General features: G+C 39.2%; 1 protein-coding gene and 1 pseudogene across 5 annotated transcripts in view; both read right to left on the bottom strand.

Moving 5' to 3' along the window:
- The window catches only part of NR3C2 (nuclear receptor subfamily 3 group C member 2), a 369,924-nt gene that overhangs the window by 39,692 nt on the left and 309,560 nt on the right, over nt 1-20,672 (bottom strand). The window lies entirely within an intron of this gene.
- On the bottom strand, nt 10,438-18,618 carry LOC309628474 (S-methylmethionine--homocysteine S-methyltransferase BHMT2 pseudogene; annotated as a pseudogene). The gene is made up of 2 exons: nt 18,539-18,618; nt 10,438-18,358 (listed from the first exon to the last, which is right to left on the bottom strand). The product of its transcript is annotated as an S-methylmethionine--homocysteine S-methyltransferase BHMT2 pseudogene (transcript).

Consider the following 20,672-nt stretch of genomic DNA (forward strand, 5'->3'; position numbering starts at 1 on the left):
TATAATGATGTGTTAATTTCTGATGCACAGCAAAGTGATTCAATTATACATATACATAAATTCTTTTTTATATTCTTTTCCATTATGGTTTATCACAGGATATTGAATATAGTTCCCTGTGCTATACAGTAGGACCTTGTTGTTTATCCATCCTATATATAATAGTTTGCATCTACTAACCCCAAACTCCCAGTCTATCCATCTCCACCCCTCTCCCCCTTGGCAACCACAAGTCTGTTCTCTACATCTGTGAGTCTGTTTCTGTTTTGTAGATATGTTCATTTGTGTTGTATTTTAGATTCCACATATAAGTGATATCGCATGGTATGTGTCTTTCCGGGAGCTATTTTTTTTTTTTTTAAAACGTCTTTATTGAAGTATAATTGCTTCACAATGGTGTGTTAGTTTCTGCTTTATAACAAAGTGAATCAGCTACACATATACACACGTTCCCATATCTCCTCCCTCCCGCATCTCCCTCCCTCCCACCCTCCCCATCCCACCCCCCCAGGCGGTCACATTTTTAATTAAGGAAATATTTTTAAAACACACACACATACACACACAAACACACACACACACACAGCAAAATAGCAGGAGCCTATGGATCTACCATGCAGAATTAAGAATAAATGCTAATATTTTTGCCATATTTGCTTCAGATCTTTATAAAATAAACACGGCCGAGTTAAGGCCCGCTCTGTCTCCCTCCCTGTCCCCATTCATCTTCCTCACTGAAGAAGTGAACCACTCACTTTGGGAGATTACTATTTCCTCTCAGATGTGTATACTTTATACACACGTATGTATTCATAAAAACAGCACACAGTACCGCTTGGTTTTATGTAAATTTGAAATTAGATATGCATATCCTTCTGCAACTTATTTTTATTCAACGTTGTGATTCTGCGACATATCCATTTTCACGCAGGTAACTCTAAGCAAAGACATTTTCCCTGAAGCGAGTTTCATTGGTTTGAACACATCACAGTTTACTAATCCATTCCACTCCGGATGGACACTTGGGTTTGTTTCCGGTTTACGAGTATTACAGATGATGCCCAAGGGACATCCTTGGGCACTTCTCTAAAATACAGGACAAAAATAGAACTGCTGAGTCATAGATGTATGCACATCTGCTGCTTTCATTCCAACCAGTAAGAGAGGCTATGTCCTTTTATTCCACATGCCATGAATACTTGTCATTAACCAATTTGAATTTTTGTTTTTTTCGCCATCTGACGGGGGTTGAAAGGGTTATCCCACTGTTGCTTTTATTTGCATTGCCATTATCACCAGCAGGCTGAAACATTTTTCAAATGTTTTCTGACCATTTGGGTTTCTTCTTTGATGATTTGTCTCTTCATATCTTTATCCATTATATTTAAAGCTTTTTTTCCCTCCTATCACTAAAACCATCTTTATTCATAATATTTTTTGCCTTAAAAATTTTGTTTGATGATCTTTCCTTAGTCCCTCCCTCCCTCCCTCCCTTTCTTCCTTCCTGTCTCTTTCTTTTGCTGTCTCTTTAGAATTTGCCCGGAATGCCCTTTTAAAAAATCCCTTGTTTACAAAGTTCCCACATAATTATATATCACACATGTATCTTTTAAACAGCAAAAAGCTGGATTAAAAGAATCTGAGAGTCTTTATATTATAATAGCTCAGTTTAATCTGTTTTCATTTATCATGATTACTAATATATTTGGATATTTTTTCCACCGTTCTTTCTCCCCTCCTTTCCTTCCTTTTATTACATGGATCCAGCTTACAAAATAAAAAAAAAAAAACAACCCTCTTTGCTCATCTATTGGGACTTAGAAGATATACATTCTATTTTTACTCTTAAAATAATTATCAAGGGCTTCCCTGGTGGTGCAGTGGTTGAGAATCTGCCTGCCAATGCAGGGGACACGGGTTCGAGCCCTGGTCTGGGAAGATCCCACATGCCGCGGAGCAACTAGGCCCGTGAGCCACAATTACTGAGCCTGCGCGTCTGGAGCCTGTGCTCCGCAACAAGAGAGGCCGCGATAGTGAGAGGCCCGTGCACCGCGATGAAGAGTGGCCCCTGCTTGCCGCAACTGGAGAAAGCCCTCGCACAGAAACGAAAGACCCAACACAGCCATAAATAAATAAATTAATTAATTAATTAAAAAAATAATTATCAAGTTATGAACTTGCATACTTAAAAATCTAAAGTTAATCAATAGCTTTTCCATGAGAAACTGAAAAGATGTAGAGTACTTTATCTTTGGTCTACTGCTTCCCATCTTGCATCTTATTCCTCTTTAGTATTTAAATTTCAACTTGTTTTCAGATCACCCCTGAAGTCAGTCTGTCTCTCTCTCACATCCACACCTCATGTCTGTTTAGAGTTACAGACATATTTCTCTCATCACCATTGCTTTTTGCACTCCACTCCGTACTACTGGGTTCAACTGGGTTCTTGGTTTGTTTTAACCCAAATGATCATCAGTCTCCAAGAAGCATTTTATTCTCCCCATGATATGAGCAACAACAACAAAAGCTAACATTTGTACAGTGCTTTATAATTTAAGAACTTCCATACAGCTGGTCCCTACATCTCTGCAAAGTAGGAATTTGTGTTAATTCCCAGTTTTACATATGATAAGTCTGGATTTAAGCTATTGGGGTACACACTCATACGTATATTTGTAATTCTTTCAGCAGCGGTCAGTTGCTGAATGTTCAAATCTTTCAGTCTTGATATGTCTGAAAATGTGTTTATTTCACCTTTATTCTTGAATGATAGTTTTAACACGTTTTAGATTTCTAGTGTGACAGGTAATTTCCCTCAGTACTTTGAAGATAATATTTCATTACACTTGGGCCTTCACTACTGCTTTTGGGAAATTTCTTGTTAGTCTAATTGTCATTCTTTTACAGGTAGGGAATTTGCATTTTCTCTTTGGTAGCTTAAAAAAATCTTTCTCTGTTTATTTTTGATGTCTGCAGTTTCAATATGAAGGACGGAGGTGCAGACTGATTTTTATTTCTCTTGCTCAGGACTCAATGTCCTTATTTGACTTGAAGATGCAGGTATTTCTTAAGTTCTGAAATGGCCTTAGATATTGTTTCTTCAAACATCATTCCCACCCCATTCCTGCTATTTTTCCTTTTTGAATGCCTGTTAGCAGTGTGTTGGACGTTCTCATTGTCTTCCACATTTACCTCCCTTTTATATTTTCTTTTTATCTGTCTGTACTGCATTCTAGATAGTTTTCTCAGATCTATTTTCTAATAATTTTTTTTTCCTTTTTTGTGGCTTATCTGTTTAATGCCTCCAGTGTTTTCATTTGGATGTTTTTAGTGCCTGGGTGCCTAGAAATGCTCTATTTGGTTCTTTCTCAAACACTTCTGTTATTTTCCATGACAGACTTCTTACGTTTTGTTTACTACATACCCTTCCTCTAAATTATACCTTACCTATTCTATCTCTAAATACTTTTAACATGTTTATTTTATAGTTTCTTTCAAATGTTTTAAATTCATTTTGGGGGGGGATGCTCATATGCCCATCTAACATGCATTATTTTGGCATATATTGTTTTCTAGGTGAATCCCAGGGGCACTGTCTTGTGGAAAGGACTCTACAGGAAGTTTCAGCATTTATAACTATCAGGGTACAAGCATTTCACTTGTTCTGCCAGTTTTGATGCTAATTTCTCAGCTTAAATGCTTTTTGCGAGACTGCGTTGTTTAAATTTTAGACTCCACACTTGATGTGGTGCAGGCTTGTATTTCTTATTTCTTTCAGCTTCCTTGCTATGTCCCTGGGCTGGCTGGCTTGTTGGGTTTTACTGTCCTTGTTAGTAGACAGTGAAACCCTTGCAGAGCCTGGCTTTTTTCAGGGGGCTCCATTTCATGCCCTAGTCTCGCTGGAGTCTACATTCTTGCGTCCTGTTCCTGTTTGTGTTCTAACGCACGTCCCTAAGGCATCTTTCTACATCCAACAGTCTGTGGGCCACGTGTAGCTTTAACTCCAAGTTAAACCACTCTAGCTGTGAATTCCCTGTTCTTAGACCTGTTTTTTTTTTCTTTCCTTTTGAACTTGGTTATATATTTAAGATTTTTTTTAATGCAAAATTTCTATGTGTTCAGAGGGGGAAAAAGGCTCAGTTCACTACCACCATTCTGATTGCTAACTATAAGCTTCTTAAAGGCAGGATCCATGTCTGACTAACCTTTGTGAACGTCAAATAGAGTCTGATCTAGGCAAGTGCCTAGGCAAGTGCCATGTGTCAATATTTGCTCAAAAGTGTTTCATGAATGAATGAGAGAGAAGGAAAGCCAAAAGGAAAGAGGACAAGTGAAAACAACAAAATGAACTGCAGACACACAGATGTACAAATGAGGATGATGATTAGAGAAAGGGAATACTGAAAACTTACAGAAAGTAAGATCAAATGGCTAGTGAAATAGATACGGTATTTGTGAAGTTCTCGAAAAGTTTCTCATACTACCAAATGTAAAACCGATAGCTAGTGGGAAGCAGCCACATAGCACAGGGAGATCAGCTCGGTGCTTTGTGACCACCTAGAGGGGTGGGATAGGAGGGTGGGAGGGAGGGAGACACAAGAGGGAAGAGATATGGGGGCATATGTATATGTATAACTGATTCACTTTGTTATAAAGCAGAAACTAACACACCATTGTAAAGCAATTATACTCCAATAAAGATGTTAAAAAATTTTTTTAAATAAAAATTAAAAATAAAAAGGGAGAGATTTAGATTGTAAAATTGGTGAAGTGGCTTGCAAATCTGGACACCCATGGAATATAACACAACACGCATTTGAAGCTGTGCTGTTTAGGAAGTGCAGTCCTAAGCATTTGACCCCTTCAGCTCCCTTGTGCTGGAGGCAGAACAGGCATCCTTGGCTTTGCCACAGCAGGGCGTAGAGATGCACAGCCCATTGGCCCCTCAGTGCGCTGGTTTTGGGAGCCTGGCATCGTGTCACTTCTGAGATCCAGGCTTATCATGTGTGAAACGGGGAATTAACATGAATTCCTACTTTGCAGAGATGTAAGGACCAGCTGTACGGGAGTTCTTAAATTATAAAGCACGGTACAAATGTTAGCATTTGTTGTTGTTGCTGATATCATGGGGAGAATAAAATGCTTCTTGGAGACCAATGATCATTTTGGTTAAAACAAACCAAGAAATAATCAAATTCTTTTTTTTGTTTGTGTTTTGTTTTTTAAATAATTTCTTAGAACCTACTCATGATTGTGTTTTAATAAATTGCTGTCAGGCACACTGAAACCTTTGGAGGAAAGATAATGCATTTTAATTAATTAATTAATTAATTAATTAATTAGCTGCATTGGGTCTTCATTGCTGAGCGCTGGCTTTCTCTAGTTGCGGCGAGTGGGGGCTACTCTTAGTTGCAGTGCGCGGGCTTCTATTGTGGTGGCTTCTGTTTGTTGAGGAGCACTGCCTCTAGGCACACGGGCTTCAGTAGTTGTGGCACACGGACTCAGTAGTTGTGGCTCGTGGGCTCTAGAGTGCAGGCTCAGTAGTTTTGGCACATGAGCTTAGCTGCTCTGTGGCATGTGGGATCTTCCCGGACCAGGGATCAAACCAGTGTCCCCTGTGTTGGCAGGCGGATTCTTAACCACTGCGCCACCAGGGAGGTCCCTAATCAAATTCTTAAAATGACTTTTCAGGAAAATATGACTGTGTTCTTGTTGTTATTTCTATATGCAGGATGGTAGATAAATCAGGAGAGAAACTGGAGAGGACGCAGATTTTCAGGAAGGCAGACGTGACTTGCCCAGAGTAGAACATGAGAATGAAATGCCTCTGTGTCAAAGTGTTTCTGTTATCAAATGTGTTAGCAAAACATCCACACACAGATTAAAGGTTACTTAAAGAGAGACCTCAGGTTCGACTTGAAAACAGATTATAACGTTAATGTGTAACAACACACCTAAAAAAAAAAAGCACTTATTTTTTCACTTCAGTAGGAACAGCATCTCTTTAACTCTTTCTTGAGGTATTATTACCTGAATAACCTCTATGGTTTTCAGAGCTATTACTTATGGAGTGCCTAGCATGCCCAAAGTTAAATTTCCTCTTGCTAGTCCTCATAATGCCTTGTGCAGAATCATTCTCATGTTCATGACAAGAAAATAATTTAGGTATATGATGTAGCCATGGACCTAAACCCAGGTTTTTTACTTCAAAACTCATGCCTTTTCCTCTCTCCATGCTGCTGGTGCAATCATTTATAGCTCTTTCCTCCAGAGTATCTCTTTACAGCTATAAAGAGATATTTGGAACCTCACATGTTTTGCTATTACATTCACTCATTTGTTTATTTTTTGCTCACCATTATGCAGTAAGATGTTGTTTTTCAAATTCCATTGCTGCTTCCACTGCATGAAATTGAGTTCTCTAAATGAAGAGTACTGTGTCCTCAATATAGCTTAAAATTTCAAGAAAATAGGCCATCTTAAAAACACATTTTACTTCACATCATTTTTGCACAATTAGATTAAATGCACAGGAATGTACATCCAAAGAAGTTGAAATAAGGACAATCTTTTTGGCATGGTACTGGGATTAATTCTGCAACATTACTTCACAGAAATACTCTTCTCTACATGCTTTTATCCATTTAATAATCTTACCTCATTTTGAGTAAAAAAATGTAAAAATATACAGATTACCTTGGGAAAGAGATGAAATTTGTATAATGCTTCTAGAAAGTAAAAGTAAACACAAAATTCACTCTTAACAGTGGGCTAATATGAAGGCCGTACGAGATTTTTGAGATAGGAAATATCCCTGTATTAAAGTAAACATCAGACCTGAAAAACTTGACAGTCATCAGTCTCTACTTCTGTGGACATGTCATCGATTTATAAACATCATCTCATTTGCAGGAACAGCATAAACTCCACTTTTAAATAAATAAACACAACAACCAAAATGGTCATAGAGATCCAGTTCCAATTCCAAAGACCTTGGGTTAAAATCCATGAAAACTACAGTTCTAAAATATTTTCAAAGACACTCTTCAAAAAAAGCAAAAAAAGAATGAAAGAAACATTTCAATAGTTTTGTCATTTTCTTAAGATAGCAAACCAATTTTATTCACAGCTACAACTTCAGCTGGTCCTCTCTTAGGACGTGTTACACTAAACTGCAATCATACGATCATTCGGAAATAGTTTTAAAATATTAAATTAAAATAATCTAACGTCTCTAAACCTGATTCACCTGGAATAAAAGTGAATAATCAAAGAATTAGAAAATACTTTTTTTCCTAGTTTTTGCGAGAATTCAGGGTTGGAATTTATTCTAATAAGAGTGAGAATTAGAAAAAGGCCCATTAAAATCAGAGTGGGAAGGGCATTCACAATTTAAATGATTTGTATGCTAGTTGCCTGCTTTTGACTTAGTAGCTAAATGATCTGAACAACTTGTGTATCTACAGGACCCATGCGCTCTTGCCATTATTATATGTTAACAGTGTTGCCCTATTTCACACTATGAGAATAGTCCACTGAACCTATTGGCCAATGGCTGTCAGAAGGGACACTCCCATTTTGGTTTTCAAGTACTGGCTTACCAAAACACTACTAAAAATGTATTTGAAAGTCTTAGTTATTCAGTTATCTGGAGGTCCATATTGGAGGTAGCTGATTTAGGAAATTATTGTTCCAAACTAAGTACATTCCTGGAATCATATTCATGTTCTACTCTGATAGAAATAGACATTTGATAAGCCCAAACCACAACACATTCCAGGTTATGGGCACCATAGGACTCAGGAGCTCTAAGCATTAGCCTGAACACCTACAGGGACACCTCATACTGTGGTCGTCTACAAGGAAAATGCAAGCTAACTTCAACTTAAAGAATCTCTGCAAGAATTGAAAGCAGGCTCTTGAAGAGCTATTTATACACTCATGTTCATCATAGCACTATTAAAAATATCCAGAAGTTGGAAGCAATCCAACGTTCATTGACAGATGAACGATAAAGTGTGGCATATACATACGATGGAATATTATTTAGCCTTAAAAAGGAAGGATATTCTAACACATGCTACAACATGGATGAACCTTGATGACGTTATGCAAAGTGAAATAAGGCAGTCACAGAAAGACAAATACTGTATGAGTCCATTTATCTGAGATACCTAGAGTCGTCAAATTCATAAAGACAGGAAGTAGAATGGTTGTTACCGGGGGTTGGGAGTAGGAGGGAATGGGCACTTGTTTACATAACAATGTGAATGTATTTAACATTATTGAACTATACAGTTAAAAATGGTTAAGATGATAAATTGTATGCTATGAGTATTTTATTGCAATTAAAATTTTTTAAATCAAAAAACAGAAAATATTTCCAAATTATATGACAAATAAAGGGTTTATGTCCAAAATATATAAACAGCTCATATAACTCAATATCAAAAAACCAAACAACCCAATTAAAAAATGGGCAGAAGACCTGAATAGACATTTTTCCAAAGGAGGCCATCAGGCCATCATGGCCATAAGGTACATGAAAAGATGCTCAACACTGTTAATCATCAGAGAAATGCAAATTAAAACCACAATGAGCTATCACCTCACAGCTGTCAGAATGGCTATCATCAAAAAGACCACAAGTAACAAATGTTGGTGAGGATGTGGAGAAATGGGAACCCTGGTACACTGTTGGTGGTAATGTAAATTGGTGCAACCACTGTGGAAAAAAGTATGGAGGTTTCTCAAAAAAAATAAGACTAGAACTACCACATGATCTGGCAATTCCACTCCAGGGTATGTATCTGAAGAAAATGAAAACACTAATTTGAAAAGATACATGAACCCCAATGCTCACAGAAACACTATTTACAATAGTCAAGATATGGAAGCAACCTAAGTGTCCATCAACAGATGAATGTATAAAGAAGATGTGATACACACACACACACACACACACACACACACACACACACAATGGAATACTACTCAGCCATAAAAAAGAATGACGTTTTGACATTTGCAACAACATGGATGGACATGGAGGGTATTATGCTTTGTGAAATACATCAGACAAAGACAAAATACTATATGATATCACTTATATGTGGAATCTAAAAAATAAAACAAACTAGTGAATATAACAAAAAAGAAACAGACTCACAGATATAGAGAACAAACTAGCGGTTACCAGTGGGGAGAGGGAAGGGGGGTGGGGCAAGATAGGAGTAGGGGAGTAATAGGAACAAACTACTATGTATAAAATTGGTAAGGTACAAGAATATATTGTACAACAGGGAATATAGCCAATATTTTATAATAATTACAAATGGAGTATAACCTTTAAAAATTGTGAATCACTGTGCTGTACGCCTGAAACTTATATAACATTGTAATCAACTATACCTCAATAAAAAAGGAATCTTTGCAACCCATAATTCTACCTGCTATACTTGATAGAGATTAGAAACTAAGATTTGTGTTTAATTATGTAACTTCTCTTTGGGTTTAGGCTTTTCATTCATTCTTCTTCTTTTATAATATATAAATTATCTTCTTCCTCCTCTGTTTTTACTACTTGCCTTTTGCTTTTTTTGTGTTTTGATGCATTTTTAGTCTTACTGTGTCAGTGTTTTTATTGCAAGCTGTACTAAATGCTTTTTGAAAGCAGGAAGAGTGAAAATTCTTTAATAAACCATAGTTTTAAAAATCAGTCAGAAACAGCTCCTTAAAGGCCTGTCTTCTGTACTTTTGGTATCCAAAGGGGGAAGGGAAAATAGAACCACCTTTATCACTCCTTTCTCTTTCCAAGAACTCACATTTAATAGATGAAATCCTTTCACACTGGCTGATTTCATAAATGCCACAGCACAAGAGGTTCCCAACCCTTCTACCTATGGGAGCCTATAGAAGGTACAGTGACATTGAAAAACTTAAGCTCCTTTAGCAATATTGCACCAAACTGTACCTTTGTCACCCAAACACCTTTTGGGTGTGTAAGACATCACTTTACTTAGTAAGGAACTAGAAAAATAAACCTTTGAAATATTTCATTTTATCCCTTGAATCCAAGGGCTATCCTATTGTTTAATCAAATAACAGGCAACTCTCATCACCTGGAAAGTCTGTGTCCTTCTTGTGTATACTAAGGCACATATCTTTCTATGATTGAGTTTTGTACAGTGCATAGGTCCAAAATTACATGAATGCTAAATAAATACCTGATAGCTACAGAGAACAGGTAAATTCAACAAATTTCACAGACTTTGCTCTTCAAATACAGATATAAACAAAGAAAATCAGTGCTCATTCAGGGCTGAACTCCTTGAAATCTCTGGAATCTCAAGAAGAAGCCTCTTAATAAAACTGTTTGCTAACATGCTATTACTTCCATCAATTGCCCCAGGTGTAGGGGTGTGTGTGTGTGTGTGTGTGTGTGTGTGTGTGTGTGTGTGTGTGTGTGTTATACAATGTTGTAATGCGTGCAGCGATAGTGTCAATCTTACAACAGAGAGTTAAATAATTTGAGTGGTGTGGTGCACACAGATAATCACAGCAGATCTGCAGGACCAGACCTTACATATGATACTGCAAGCTACATTTTTATGTATGAATAAATCTAACATCTTGTTACATGGTCAGTGCAACAGATGGTCCCTGTCTCAAGCTTGTTATTTTCCTAAAAACAGCATGCAGAAACAGTCCTTTTTTTTCAAATCTTAATTAGAATAAAAATGACCTCAATTTGAGCATTCAAATTATGCCAGTTTATGGTTTTTATTTATTTTTTCATAGTCTTACTAGATTTTTCCTGAACGGACAAACAAGATATATCTGTAGGAGGACCATTTTGCTAGTTGCAGTTGAGATGTCTGTTCATTTTTATAGTATTTACATCATTTATTAACAGGCAGGGCAGAACTCAGCTGCTTAAGAATCACTGCAGAATGTTGTTTGTGGTTTGCTTTACTGGACAGATGAGCCAGAGGGAGTGGTATCCCAATGATCTCCATAACATTCATGTATTCTCTATTAATTTTACATCGGCAAGTCCAGTAATAGTTAAAAGCTAGTTCAGTGTTTTGTTTGTTACCTTAATTGATGTTCCAGAAGGGATATGTTTCATAGAACTGCCATCGACTTAAGCATCACAATTTCTGCTGACTTTAATGGATATTACACAGACCAAAAGAATATGTGACAATTGAAAAATCCAGAAGCAGCCTGGTTATACAGCAACCATTATTTACCACCGATGGTCCTAGAAATCTTGAAATTTTTTATCTTTACCATACATTTTATCTATAGTTTTTGATAAAACAGTCCTTTGTACCTTACCTTTTTAAATACTCATAGAGTCAGCACAGTTTCTTTTGGGTACAGGACACATGTTTTTGGTAGAGGAAAGAAACATGTAGCCATAACCCACTGTAAAAAGTTCAGATTTTAGAGCAAGTTAAATTGGGGGTATCTGTGATAAATCACATGACAAAAATGTTTTGGCTTGACCAAAGGTTTAATCTTCGTATTCACTGCACTGTGAATTTCCACAGGCCAGTTACGATATAATTCATTTTAAAAAGTCCGACTAAATAGCACAGGGAACTACAACCAATCTCTTGGGATAAACCATAATGGAAAAGAATATAAAAAAGAATGTATATATATATGTATAACTGAGTCACTTTGCTGTACAGCAGAAATTAACACAACATTGTAACTCAACTATACTTCAATAAAATATAAAAATAAATGATAAAAAGTGATTTCTAAGCAACTTTTCATGACACTACCTACTGTGTCATGGGGGACACACCTGTTTCTGAGATGTGTGACTAAATACCTCACACTAGAATAAAGTAAGGAACCCAGCCAACTGCAGAATATTTACCAGAATAATGGCTCACCGTCTATTATCTGTACCAGGAGTGGGAGCCTTTTGTGCAGGCAAACAGGTGAATACTACTGGCACTTCATGCCTACTGACAGCAGCCGCTCTAGCAGGGGCACAGAGCCTGGCCTGATTATTCCCTGGACATTTTAAGACCTAGTGAACCAAATGTTTTGATTCTTGGCTTTGGTAAGGAAGCTTATATATGTCCTCGACAAAGGAACAGGCTCTAGTTCTTGACTAGATAAAGTGACTTACTTATTTCAAGTAAAAACTAGGAAGTCAAACCTCGCTGAAAATAGTATTCTAGGATTTGAATCCAAGCAGCTTGGTCTCAGAGCCTGGACTCAACTGTTATATTCAGGTTAAAACACCCAACAGCATGCTTGGAACCTTATGAGACTTAATCCGTGCTAACCATATTTACCAGGGGGGGAAACAGGGGAGGGATAAACTGGGAGATTGGGATTGACATATACACACTACTATGTATAAAACAGATAGCTAATAAGGACCTACTGTATAGCACAGGGAACTCTACTCAATACTCTGTAATGGCCTATATGGGAAAAGAATCTAAAAAAGAGTGAAGATATATGATTCACTTTGCTGTAAAGCAGAAACTAACACCACAACATTGTAAATCAACTATACTCCAACAAAAATTAAAAAAAAAAAAAAGTCATCACCAGAATCTCTCTGCACACAGAAAGGATACAAAAGAACAATATTCTCTTGTGAAATTTTTTTTTTAAATTATCAAGCCTTATTTTCATAGGCTGTAGACTTTAATAGCAAATTTCTGTAAATTTAACAGTATGCAGACCGCAGATGGTTCAACAGAAGACAGAAAACCTACAGTGAGCTACTGCTTCAAACAGAGGCATTTTGGGTATATATCAATACTTAAAGACATTGCTCAATTTCAATAAATTAATGAATTTATTAATGAATTAATGAACTAAATGACCATAGTTTCCTTGTTAAAGGGGGCCATAAAAAGGTCAAATTCCCACTTGATAACTGCTGAATTTCAAGAATGTGAACAAAGTAAATGGCTGAATTTAGAAGTGTGGCTAGACCATTGTTTGGGTAAAGGGTGATAGCAAATCACCTTTTCCTAGTATGATAAAAGCTTTGTATTAAACTGCAATTTGTGGAGTCGTTGTCTTCCTGAGGCAAAAGTCACATTCTTCTAGCAACCAGAACCTGCCGTAGGTTATAAAGAAGGACACTCACTCTGATGGAGCCCGGATGTGCAGCTGTGCTTCCAAGGCAACAGCTGAGCGGCTCACTCACGCAGAGGTGGCCTCAGCAGTGTGCTAGGATGGGGATGCAGATGTGGAAGGTGGGAAGCAACTGGATCACAGATGCCTTCTTCTACCTTGAGAGAGTCTTGCTTTGGAAGAAGAAAACAGCTAAACCTCCAGTGACTGTTATCATAGACCCTCTTCATTAATCAAACGGGGACTTAGAAAACATTTTCAGGTGCCATAATTCTGGGTGGAAGGTAGTTTCTGTTGTTTGACTCATTGTAAAAGCTGATAAATCCATCTACCTAAATTTATTTATTTATAAATTAATTAACTTATTTTTAAATTGAAGTATAGTGGATTTACAATGTTATTTTCAGGTGTACAGCAAAGTGATTCAGTTATACATATACATATATCTATTCTTTTTCAGATTCTTTTCCCATATAGGTTACTACAGAATACTGAGTAGAGTTCCCTGTGCTATATACAGTAGAGGTCCTTGTTGATTATCTTTTTTTACATATAGTAGGGTGTACTGTTGCTCCCAAATTCCTAATTTATCCCTCTTCCCTCACCTTTCCCCACCTTTCCCCTTTGGTAACCATTAATTTGTTTTCTATGTCTGTCTCTTTCTGTTTCGTAAATAAGTTCATTTGTACCATTTTTTTAGATTCCACAGACAAGCGATATCATATGATATTTGTCTTTCTCCGTCTGGCTGACTTCACTTAGTATGATAATCTCTAGGTCCATCCATGTTGCTGCAAATGGCATCATTTATCTGCCTAAATTAAAAAATAAAGATGATGTTCGACTCGATTAATTTATCAGAGATTAGCCACGTGCCCTTTCTTATTACTGATTCCGAACATCTGTCACAAAGCAGATGTTGTTCAGGACATTGTGAACACCTACATCATTCATGACGGGGTGGGCTCAGTATCACATCCCCAGGCCACCACAACAGTAGCATAAATGTCAACACCGGGACACACTACACACGCACACGGAATGACATGAACACAATGCTTATTCAAAGGGTAGCCTCAACAGTTCTCTTTTTTTTAATCTGCTTGTAGAAAACTGCTAGTCAAGACTGCTGAGGAGCACAGCTGACATTTTCTAACCTTCTCTTCTACTCAGAAATTCTGTGAACTTCTGAACTTCCTCTAATCAGAACGAAGTGGCCATGGAGTCTCTCTTTAAGGACAAGCAAACGATTCTTTGGGTTTCTGTGTTCATCGCCTATAAGCAAAGAGAGTTAAGGCTCACATTTCACGAGTGTTAGTTCCCTGGGGTCTCTGGAGCAGGCAGGACCCCAGTCCCCAGCCGGGCACCAGCTCTGGCACCTTTAAGAGAGAGGTGGGTGCCACTAAAGCCCCCTCACTGTGTGCTCAACACCAAGAACTGGGGGTGCAGTTGCAGGTGTGGGCAGCCAGCTGGAGTCAATGTCCTCTGCCACAAGGACAGAGACCAACAGTCGGGAAAAACAGAAAATACAATAAAAATTAGAAAAGCAAAGTCATCCCTTCAAGTAACATCTGGAACAGGAATTTCAATGATTTCAAGAGCAAAACTGGTGGAGCCTGTGAGAAAAAGTTTTCCATGTAGGGTGACCACCCCAAAGAGAAGAGCACCAGGGTCACAGTAAAGTAAAAAAGCAAGTTTGTGTCGTCAGTTTTCTTCCCCCTGGAAAAGTGTAGAAAAGCCTTAATGCACTTAATTTCAGTGTAAGACATTCGGAGGTAATGTTTTTATTCAATAAATGCGATATTTGGTGATAATGTCTCAGTCTACATGAGAGACAGTGATGGGAGAAAAGAGGGAGTGGGGGGGGGAAAGAAAGCCAGAAAATGAAGAGGAAGGGGAAGGGCCAAGCAGAAGTGGAGGGATGAGATGGGATGGCATGGGATGGGATGGGATGCGATGGGATGGCATGGGATGGGATGGGATGGCATGGGATGGGATGGGATGGCATGGGATGGGATGGGATGGCATGGGATGGGATGGCATGGGATGGGATGGGATGGGATGGCATGGGATGGCATGGGATGGGATGGGATGGCATGGGATGGGAGAGAGAGGAAAAGGATGGCCGTAGGGGGAAGGAGGAGAGAGAAGGCAGAAACCGCCAGAAGGAAAGGGAGAAAGATAGAGCCCCCTCCACTCTGGAGGGTGAGCCCACAGTGCTTCAGGTCCTGTGGTTCCATCACTTCACTTCTGCACTCAGAGACTGATCACCTTTCCTGCTCTGGATGGTTTCTCATGTCTGGACTGCACACACCACCTCTGTACTCTGTTCGGCCCGATTCTAACCCTCCTTTAGAGGCTGGCACAGCCTTCAAAGCTAGATGGTTCTGCCAGCAGCTTTCCTTGAGGAGTTATTTTATCCTTACACTCCTGGAGCACCCATCTTAGGAAAAACTCCTTTGTCATTTATTATTCCCACTTCATCTCTCAAAATGCTATTCATGTGTCTCCATCTTTTTTTCCCCAAAACAAATAACTTTTTGTTGAAGTAGAGCTGATTTACAACGTTGTATTAGCTTCAGGTGTACAGCAAAGTGATTCAGTTATACATATATATCTATTCTTTTTCAGATTCTTTTCCACTATAGGTTATTACCAGATATTGAATATAGTTCCCTGTGCTATACAGTAGGACACTGTTGTTGATCTATTTTATATATAGTAGTGTGTATCTGTTAATCCCAAACTCTTAATTTATCCCCCTCCCCTTTCTCCTTTGATAACCATGTTTGTTTTCTATGTCTGTGAGTCTATTTTTGTTTTGTAAATAAGTTCATTTGTATCATTTTTTCAGATTCCATGTATAAGTGACATCATATGATATTTGTCTTTCTCGGTCTGACTGACTTCACTTAGTATGATAATCTCTAGGTCCATCCATGTTGCTGCAAATGACATGATTTCATTCTTTTTTATGTCTGAGTTCCACATCTTCTTTATCCATTCATCTGTCAATGGACATTTAGGTTGTTTCCACGCCTTGGCTATTGTAATAGTGCTGCTATGAACATACAGGTGCATGTATCTTTTCAGACCATGTTTTTGTCTGGACATATGCCCAGGAGTGGGAATGCAGGATCATATGGTAGCTCTAGTTTTAGTTTTTTTTTAAAAGGTAAATTATTTTTAATTTTATTAATTGTTACAAATTGATACATTGTTTTGAAAAATAGAAATTGGCACATAGCAAATAGCTCAAACATAAGTCAAGAAAATATTAGACCAAGATAGATTTGAACTCTAACTTTTAAAAAGGTCTTCCAAAACTGCTTATCTCTTTTTACTTATTTTAAACAATCTACATTAAGTATTTCATTGAGCATCTATTAGTGTGCCTGGCATAATGCTAAATACTTTAAGAAAAAATATAAGAAGCATATCACATTGTTCTTACCCTTAGTAATTTATAATCTAGCTATTTGTGATTATAGAGACACATTTAAAAAATTCTGGGACCTAACACCTTTAAGTAAAATCATCTTTGAAAGTAATCACTCTGGAAGGTTATATGATTATTTCAAAAAATCCTAAAACATTTTTGCATCTTTTCCTTTGGGATTGCCTTTGGAGTCATTACACAAATCATTTAAGAAAGACAGACTCATTACTTTTAGTTTAGTTTAGAATGCTGCTCTATCCTCCTTCTGCACCTAGTTTAGTCACCTGAATTAATCACTGGGTTTGTTCCTCACTGACTTCTGGTTATTCTAAAACCTCAAATTCACTCTAAAAGACAAATTTCACTATTCTTGATGCTCTTCAAAAGCATGTCCTGCAGCATTACCGGACAGTAAGTACCTGGAGGACGAGAAGACTTTCTCATCAGCTTTGCATCTCCCCCCAGCATCCTGCTCGGAGCTTAAGCACAGCAGGAATGCAATATGCATCCTATGTTGAACTGACAGCGCATTAGCTGTTCAGCAGCTGGAGACATCAGGGTGGGCTGTGGATAGAGGCGAGGAAGGGTTCCAGATGGGGCTTGAGGGGGATTTCTTTCCATTCTGCTATTTCAGTGTTTTCTTTCATTACTCCTTAGGCATCTGGCTTTGGCACTAAAGGACAGAAAGGTCTGCCCGAAGTCGGCAGCAGATTCTCCCAATACTCTCTTCTAGCCCTGGCCTCTAATCCAGGGTTTGGTGCGTGTGCTAAGACCACTTCCCCAGCTGCCATGTTTGTCAGAAGCCAGAGGCAAAAATCCTCCTTCCGGGGCCAGCTCCTCTGCAATCGCCCGGATGTGGTAGGGCTCAAATCGACAGCACCCACCTTATGTACCTGACCCCCAGGTTGTAGGCCTCTCTGGCGTATTTTTGAATATCCCATCTGGTTGCAACTCTGGGCTCCAGTGCGAAGGGATATTCGAGGAGATCCACAAACCCTCCTTTGCCGCAGCCGGGCATGTGGAGCCCCAAGAACTGCACCATCAAGTGTGCTTTCAGCCCTGCAGCCTGTAGGCCTTCCTTCATGAGTCTCATTGTCTTCAGGCTGGTCCAGGGCCCAAATCGGCAGTTCACGCCAACGACTGAAGCCCCTGCCTTCACCAGCTTCCAGCACATTCTCCAGGTGTTACACCATGCGTGTCTCTCTCTGGGCCTATGCACACAGTGGCTGCCACGGGTTTTCCGGATTCTTTGAAGACTTCCACAGCCCACACAGCTTCTTCAGTGTATTCAAAGTACTCTGCAATCCAGAAGTTCACATTTTTCCTGGCAAAAACCTCTAGCTGTAGTCGAAAAAGTTTTTAAATTCTAGCTTCATCCTTGTGGTGTTTGTACAACGATGTCTGGCAGATCCCCCCCTGCGCCCAAAGCATCACCTCTGTCGGCTGCTTCTCTGGTAAGGTCACAGGCAGCAGCGTTTACAGCTTCCCACTGGCTTTCCATATTGTCCTCACTGGCAGAAAAGATGAAAGTCCGCGTGACATTCGATCTCGCTCTCAAGAATTCCACGTGAAGCTGATGAACTGCATTTGGATGTTCTACTACGGCTTCTAGAGTCCAGAGCCTGGCCTTCACGTAGCCCATCTTCTCCAGAGTTATGTGAAAGCTGCCGTCTCCAAGCATACCCTCCCCGCTATCCAGAGGCTCCAAAATGCCCTTCTTGGCTCCGGGGCCGTCGCGCTGCAGCTGTTGCGGGCGCTGGGTGGTGGGGAGCACACGGGGCCAGGAGCCCGCCCCTCCTATTTTTAGTTTTTTCAGGAACCTCTATTCTGTTCTCTATGGCGGCTGCCCCGATTTACATCCCCACCAACAGCGTAGGAGGGCTCCCTGTTCTCCACATGTGTCTACATCTCAATTCACCAACCACACGACAGAATTCTGGAGAACGGAAACTGTGACTGTCACTGTGGTTCCCTTACCATGGCCACCACAGAGCCTTGCACACTGCAGACATTCTCAGTACTTCCTCCCGACTAGCGAAATGCCAGTCGTCGTTCATTTTTTTTGACTAAATGATAAGAGTAAAGAGATTTACTTTTCACTTTAGGGGAAGTGACTGGGATAGTCTTTGGAATATTGTTCTCCTCCTTTTTTTTTTTTTTTTGGGTGCGCCTCACGGCTTGTGGGATCTTAGTTCCCTGACCAGGGATTGAACCTGCGCCCCCTGCAGTGGGAGCGCGGAGTCCTAACCACTGGACCACCAGGGAAGTCCCTCCCCCTCCTTCTTAATCGACCTCGTGCTAACCACAAGTTCTCACAGCTATAAATTATGTGACTGGTAAAGCAGAACTACAGAATCATAAACTGTAAGAGGTTGGAAGAGACCTCTGAGACCCTTCCTTCTCCATTACTTTGTAGACGAGAAGAGACACGTGATGTAATGAAAACAGCAGGAGCTTTCAGGGAAGACCTGGGCTCACACGTGAGGTTCACCTCTCCATTGCTATGTGATTGTGGATAATCCACTGAACTGTTGTCTGCCTGAGGCAGCTGCATCATTTATAAAACAGTGATCATCGTACCTGTTTTAAAATATGATTGTAAACGAGTGGTTCATATAAAAGCATCAAGTAGAGCTAATGGCACATGGCAGGCCCCATAAGTATCCTGCTACTAGACGGAGAGCCCTTTTAAGCACGGAGATGATGTTCTACTGAGCTTTGATTCTCCAGTGTGGGAAATGTAGATAATTAAATGAGGAAACAGAGATCTGGACCTTGAGTGAAGCTTCCTGAAAGCCAAGCAGAATCAGAGTCTGGGTTGGGTTTTAAACATCACCTAGACCAGTGGTTCTCCAAATGTGGTCTGAGGATGCGGGGGTGTCCCCAGGACTCTTTCCAGGATTCCAAGAGGTTCTTTCTCTGACTATACATCTGCGTGAGGCTGAATCTTTTTCCTACACTTTGGCCAAACAACCAGTCACAACTGGCTGGATGTAAGAAGCAGATAAGAGAGTGCAACTGTCTTCATTTAAGTCAGATTGAAGGAATTGCAAAAAAGGCAAAACAATGCCACTCTTCTAATTTTTTTTTTGTTTTGAAAAAAAGTTATTTTTCATAAAATGTTTTTGCTATTATGTTTTTGTCTTGCTATTTATGTAATATATAATAGGTTAATCTTATTTTTAAATGAATCAATATTTTAAAAAATTTCTGTTTTAATTTCTGATATGAGTAAATACCAATAGCTATAACTTACATAAACAAAAGCTCTTTGGGGTCCTTGATGATTTTAAGAGCATAAAGGGGGTCCTGAGAACAAAAAGTTTGTGAACCGCTGATCTCATCCAATTCCCTCATTCTGCAGAAGGGAGACAAGGGTCTAGTGAAGTTAACTCATTCACTTGACAACACTGAGGGACTTATCAGCAAGGTTAGGGACTGAGCCCCTGGTCTTCAACAGTGGAGCTCTTAAATATTGTTGTGATATCAGAGAGGAAGGAAACAGATTTGGAGGACTAAGTCACACTCTGAACCAAAGTTCCAGTTTTTCTAAGAATATTTTATTTTCCATTTGTGTTCTTTAGACATTGGGCATATTCTCACCCATTTTGGAGAGTAACTCTTATGAAAGATGATACATGATTGGTCAGTAAAGTTTCCAAATACATACAGTCTCTGAAACCACCCAATGAAACCAACATTAGCGCCAAAGGTCCACTATGCCTAACTGCCTGAAAAATCAAGTTCCATGGTCAAGGTACAAGCCTTGATGTAGTTGAAAAATTCTGAGTTTGGGACTGAGAGACATTGGGGATCAAAACTTTGAGCCTCTGTCACCTCATCTTTGAAAGAGGTGTAATAAATTCCCACATCACAGAGCTGTGAAGATGAAATAGGATAATGTGTGGGAGATGGCGTACAGCATGATGCCTTTCACCAGCTTTCAGCATCAGCCCATAATCCTTCAAATAACCCCTGTAAACTACTTGATTATTAATTACTTTTGCACTCTAGTATCCATGTAAATGGAGTGTTATGGACTGAATGTTCGTCTTCCCCCACCCCCATATGTTGATGCTCTAACCCCCAATGTGATAGTATCAGTAGGTGG

This window comes from Balaenoptera borealis, assembly GCF_965194805.1.
Source record: "Balaenoptera borealis genome assembly, chromosome: 4".
Classification (NCBI taxonomy): Eukaryota; Metazoa; Chordata; class Mammalia; order Artiodactyla; family Balaenopteridae; genus Balaenoptera; species Balaenoptera borealis.